This window comes from Stegastes partitus, unplaced genomic scaffold (genome assembly GCF_000690725.1).
Source record: "Stegastes partitus isolate 25-593 unplaced genomic scaffold, Stegastes_partitus-1.0.2 Scaffold1879, whole genome shotgun sequence".
Lineage (NCBI taxonomy): Eukaryota > Metazoa > Chordata > Actinopteri > Pomacentridae > Stegastes > Stegastes partitus.
This window is the reverse complement of record NW_007579610.1, coordinates 33,556-39,836: the sequence shown is the minus strand read 5'-3', so window position 1 is coordinate 39,836 and position 6,281 is coordinate 33,556. Positions and strand designations below refer to the sequence as shown.

Genomic DNA, 6,281 nt, shown 5'->3' with positions numbered 1-6,281 from the left:
TGGTGGGTTTTAGGGTTCAGAGGGTTTAATCCATTCATTTAGTTCACATCAGTGTTGTTGCTCAGCAGTCGGCTGCTTTGATAAAGTTTGCTTCCATTTAGAGACAGAACCTGAATGTTTGGCCTTGAAGCTGCCAATAAACAAGAACGCCCACTTTGTCCTTTTTCTCGACGGCTACTTTCCACTGAAACCACTTTTCTGCAGACGGGTTTGCAAGCAAAAGACTAAGAAATGAAAGAAGACTCTGTAATACTTTGGGATATCAAAACTTTAACACTGACGTTAAATCTAAAAAACATTCTTCACACACCTGAGTGATGACATGAAACCGAACACATACCGGCTTCCTTCTAACTAGACCTCATACCGGTGTGAGGCTCCTCTGTAGGAACCTTGTTGAGGAACCTTTCACAGGAGGAACCAGGTTTAGATCAGGGTCTAGGAGATAAAGTGGCCTCTCCACTGACTAGATATGATAGAAAAGGTGTTCGATGTACAAGTGAACTCATCACAGACAGACAACACTGCCCTCTGCTGGAGGACTGAGGACAAACATCCAGCAGCTGTCGACGACGTCAACTTAAAAGTTCTTCTTTATATCTCAATGTTATTTGGGTTGTTTCATTTAAAAATAAATAAATCTGAAATATTGGTACAACTGGTGTTTTAAAGAAGGATTAATCCAGAACTAATATATTATAGTTATGTTTAAACTGTAGGAGTTAAAATATGATGACATCAGAAATGATTCATGCTCAGAGTGGATCCTGTCTGTAGATGGTTCTGGTTCTGGAGGTAAAACAGTCCGTCTAGAACTGGTTCTGACCAACCACCATCACACATGCTGATATGAGCCTGGAAAGTTTACCCAGAATGCACTTTGTAAAGCTTCCTCTGGTGAATGATCAGAACCAGAACCACATCCAGGGTACCAGTGATTGTTTCTGTGACTCTGTGTCATAGACATTAGACTGTTACCACGGTGAGACATCCCATAATACTGATGCTACCAGCTGCTGACAGAGGACATGGTGATCAAATATGGTTGAAAATTACTGAGAAGTGTTTAAAATTACTTAAAAGATGTCCAGAAATTATTCTGAATGTTTCCTAATTAACTTTAAATTGGTCCAAAGTGACTAAAATACATACAAAATGAAATTTTAAAAAGTCAAAATGATTTTAAATGATCCAATATCTTCCAAAATTTGCCAGAAAAACAAAAATTCAGTCCACAATGACCCAAAAAAGGCTTAAAGTTAGTTCAAAATGACTCAGAAATGGTCCAGATTGATTCAACATTTTTCAAAATAACATAAAATTTGTTCTCAAATCTCAGCGACTCTTTTCCCAAAATGACTCAAAATTTGTCCAAAATTATTCAAATGATCCAAAATTACTTGTTCAGAGTGACACAAACCCTGTATTTTATATGGTTCATAACGGTCCAAATTGTTGAAAATGTGACTTAAAATTGTCTAAATGTATTTTTAAAAACTGTGCTGAACAGAACCAGGTCCAGTGTTCAGACTGAGACACCTGGATGGATGTAGAACTGATTTGGTGTCAGGTTCTAGCAGAACCCAGATGTGTTCTTCCTCCTAAATGTCATGTGTCTATCTGCTGTACTGATGAAGTTCTGAGGCTCAGAAATGATGGAAAAAGTCCATTAAGGTGATCAATCTGGACCCTCCTCTGTGGACTTGAAGGACCTGGACCTCTGGAACATTCACAGTCTGAAGGTAGAACTCTGGTCAGTAGATGAAGGTGATAATCAGTGAAGAAGAACAAGAGAAGATGTAAGAAAACAACATTTATTGATCATGACGTCGGTGGACCAGCAGCAGAACCGGTTGGGTTCCTCCTGGTTCCGTGTTTCCACCCGTTCACAGTAACTGAATATAAACTTTGATTCATCAGCAGGATCAGACGTTTATAAAATACATCGTTGGCACAGAAACCACAAAATACTGTCGGTCCATGAAGGCAGCACGACTACGAGCACATGACGGACAAGCTCACCAGTTCATCTACTGGAACAGGTTCTGCTGTGTGAATCCTCTAAACGAGCACTTTGAGTTTCATCATTAGAGGCTGGTTCTGGTTTACTTCATCCTGCTGCGTTTCATTCATGTGTCTGTTGGGTCTCTATGCTAACGTTAGACTGCTCCTCCGTTACAGAGAAACCAGTTTCACACTGGTTCAGGACTGGTTTACACAGCTGTTGGAATTCTGTAGGAATGGTTTGGGACCTGTTATTGACTTGGTGCTGGACTGGTTTTAGACCAGGATTGGGCTTAGTACTGGACTCATGTAAGGCTGGGCTACACTAGTTTTCAACTAGTTTTGGACCAGGTTTTAGACTGTATTTAGATTTAGTTTTTAACTTGTTTCAGACCCAGTATTAGACTGGTTTCACACTGGTTGTGGGCTTGACTTTAAACCTTCTTTTGAACTGGTTTTAGACTGTATTTGGGCTGGTTTGAAACTGATTTTGGATTGATTTTAAACTGTACTCGGACTGATAATTGGTTTTAAACCTTCTTTTAGACTGTTTTTGAGCTAGATTTAAACTGCGTTTAGATTGTATTTGGACTGGTTTTGGCCTTGTTTTGGGTTGGTTTTAAACAGTATCTAAACGGGCTTTAGGTCCGGTTTTAGACTGGTTTTGGACTGGTTTTAGACTTGTTTCAGGCTAATTTTAGACTCAGTTTTAGACTATATTTACACTGATTTGGGGCTGGGTTTAGACTGGTTTTAAACCCAGCTTCAGACTGTATTTAGACTGGTTTTGGTCAGGGTTTAGACGTTATACGCTACGTTGTGCGACTCCTTGTCTCCAGCATCTCTCTGCTGGAGGATCTAAACTCGTTGTGCCTCAGAGACCCAACAGACTCATTCATGTGAATCCAATGAGGCTGAACTAAAGCAGAAGGAACCTCTAACCGTTGGAGGTAACATGATGGAGGTAAAGCTGGTTCTGACAGACTGGGTTCACTGTACAGGAGGGACTCTTGGTTTCAGGCAGCATCATTCTGAGAAACAACACGTTTACATTTACTGAAGAATGTATTTGAGCTGCAGAAGCTGAAATATAAAACAAACTGCAAAAGAAACCACCTGAAGCATCTCCCCGTACGTTACATTTGATTAAAACGTACTGAAGCGACTTTAAAGCGGCTTTGGAGGCTCATGAATGTCACAAACCCGACACTTTAAAAACAATCTACATTCAGAAGCCAACTGGCCCCAAAGGCATCGTCACTGCTGCACAGGCCTCCACCAAGACACGAATGTGATTAAAATGGTGCAATAAAGCGTGTTTTCATCTCCGACCACAGCACGACATTCACACGGCTGTGGGCTCAGAGCAAAGGAAAGAAAAGTTTGGCGTTTGTTGGATGGTCGGCGCAGCGTTTGTCGTGAGTTTAAAGCGGTAAAAGGAAGACGGAGGAGATTCACCGGACACTCTGAGACATGTGCAGAGGAGTCAGCATCTCCTCGAAGATGGCCCCCTTCACGTTGGAGCCTCTCAGGTTCGCCTCCTGCAGGTCGCATCCCGACAAGTCGCAGTTCTGGAGAGAAAACCAAAGTAACCACAGATTCGTTAAACACAGCAGAGATGGTTGGTCAGGGCTGATTCTACCCTCCGAAATCCTAGCTTAGCATAGTTAGCTCACGTAGCTAGCTAAAGGGACAGTGATGCTGCAAAGTTCGTCAACATGACTGATGGTCAGACAGCAGGGAGGCGTTTGGCAAACACACCTGTGACTCCACCTGACGAAACAGCATGAGGCTCCCCCTGCTGGAGCAATCAGGTATAACAGAAACTCTACAATAAATCCAGTGAGACGCTTGTTCCTCCACTTCTGCCTCATCGGTTCATGTGTTTTTAATGAATTAACCCTTTAAAACCCGTTTGTTTTCTGTTTCTGTCTCATTTTTCACTGCAATATAAAGTCCTGAAGCTCCGTGGAACCAGAACCACAAATAAAAAAATCTAAATTCCACATTTATAACTTTCCTGCAGGATGTTTAGAGGATAACTGGTTGCTACATGTTAGCTCTGCTATTGTTTACTTCCACTTTTCAGAACCAGGAAGTGACTACATGATACAAACTCCACCCAGCAGTAGTTTGAACACAGCCCAGTGTGTGAATGAATGTCGTGGACCTTCAGAATAAGAGCGTTCTCACCTCCAGGTCGGTGCCGGCCAGCGTCGCCCCCCTCAGGTTGCAGTTCTTCAGTTTGGCGTTCTTCAGTGTGGCGACTCTCAGGTTGATTCCCGTCATCTGACTTCCCTCCATGTCCACGTTCTTCAGGTTCGCTCCTGAAAACACACAAGATGTTGAGGAGGAGCCTCACGTGTGTGTTTTAGGGATCGACCGATTATCATTATCAACAGATTACTGATTAAATTAAATAAATGAGCAGCTTTGTCTCTGATGCTGCCTCCTCTCTGTCCGTCGTCACTCCGTGGTCTCAGACACGCCCCCCCACAGGTCTACCTGATTGGTTAAACATCTTGAGCAACATCCAATCAAGAACTAAAGCTAGTGTGGTTCTTAGAGCAGAGAATCGTATCTGCAGACTGAAGCAACTCTGGTTTCACCTGAAAACACCCGAATAGTTCACCTGTTGGTGTCGGTGCAGCTGGAACTGATTCTGCTAACAGTGCTAGGCTAATGCTATCACTAAGAGGTTAGCTGTGGCCTTTAGCCTGGCGCTAACGCTAGCTGGAGCAGCGTGACATGTAAAAACTGAACAAGAAGCACAGACATCAACACAAATCAGAGCATTAGCTGCTTTCTCCATGGCTAATGCTACGCTAACGGCTAGCAGCTAAATTAGCAAGCAGCCACAGATGAACCTGAAACAGAGTTTGGTAAAAAAAAAAAAAACAACACCTGATTAAGCTTTAAGATCTGGACCTTAGTGGGAAATAAAAGTGACAGAACAGACAAAGATGTAACTGCAGGAGACAAGCTGATCGATCACATCAATTGATCGATTAGTAAACAGAGGAGAACGTTGTTGTTATTGCACATATTCAGTGCAATAATCCTTATTAAGGAGGTAATCCCTGCTATCACATGCTGTTAATATCTAACTTTAATGTACATCGCTTCCACACCTCAGCTATCAGTTGATAACTAATAATCAGTATCGGCTCATAATCAGTCGACCTCTGCTGTTATTCTGATGAACGTGTGCGACTGAAGCTTCACCTTCCAGGTTTGCTTTGATTCCAGCAGGATCTTCAAAGTTACATCCTCTGAGCGACGCTCCTTCAGCGTTGGTGCACAACATCTTCACCCCCTGAAGGTTCGCCGCCTGTAAAAGAAAAGAACACAAACATTAAAACGTCACATCACACTGACTACATTCACTTAGTGGAGACTTGGTCCAACTCTAAACCAAGTCTTGGTTGTTCCTCCCATTAAAACGTGATGATTTACTTTGTGGGAACTTGTTTTTTGTCCATAAAGCAGTGGACAGTCTCCAGTTTAACAGACTCATGATCCCAGTAGACGAAGACACAAACAGAGAGACACAAGATCTAAACGCATCAAGTTGTATTTATATATATTCAGTATTTATCCATATAAATGTCGACTCAGATGGACGGTGAAGCTGTAGAAGAAGAGATTTAGCTGCTTCCTGGTGCTCATGTATTGGTTGTTGGAACACTGTGTTTAGACCATGACCATATCGAGTTCACTTGGAGCTGCAATTAGATCGTGACCTTTCTCCTTGACTTTTATGTGTTTCTGTCTATAATAAAGAAGCTCCTCCTCGTGCTTTTACTGTGATATTTTTATCCTCAATGTTCTGGAGAAGCTGCTGCACCTCCAGTAAACCATAACTCTGTTGTGTTTGAATCATAAAGCTGGTGCTAAACGCCTCCAGCGCCAGGCGTAGCGCCGAGCGGACTCACGTCGAGGCAGGCCATGGACAGGTCGGCCCTCTCCAGGTTGGCTCCGCTCAGGTTAGCGTGGGTCAGGTTGGCTCCTCTCAGGTTGGCCATCTTGAAGTTGATGTAGCGCAGATCCAGACGAGACAGATCGGCGCCGGTGAAGTTCAGACCCTGACGGAGCAGAAACATCAACAGCAGACGAAACGGACAGATTCAGAGTGAGTCATTCTGATGTGCTGCTGTAACGCGAGCGTTTAGCTTCTCAGAAACTGGAACTGACAAACATTCTGGCATTTTTATTCAAGTGTATTTGTGTATATTAGTGGGTATTTATATGTGTATTAGTGTGTATTTATGTGTGTA

The 6,281-nt window shown here is 42.7% G+C and overlaps 1 pseudogene; it reads right to left on the bottom strand.

Moving 5' to 3' along the window:
* Window positions 1-1,798: 1,798 nt before the first annotated feature.
* The window catches only part of LOC103372996 (BTB/POZ domain-containing protein KCTD9-like), an 11,019-nt pseudogene continuing 6,536 nt past the window's right edge, over window positions 1,799-6,281 (bottom strand).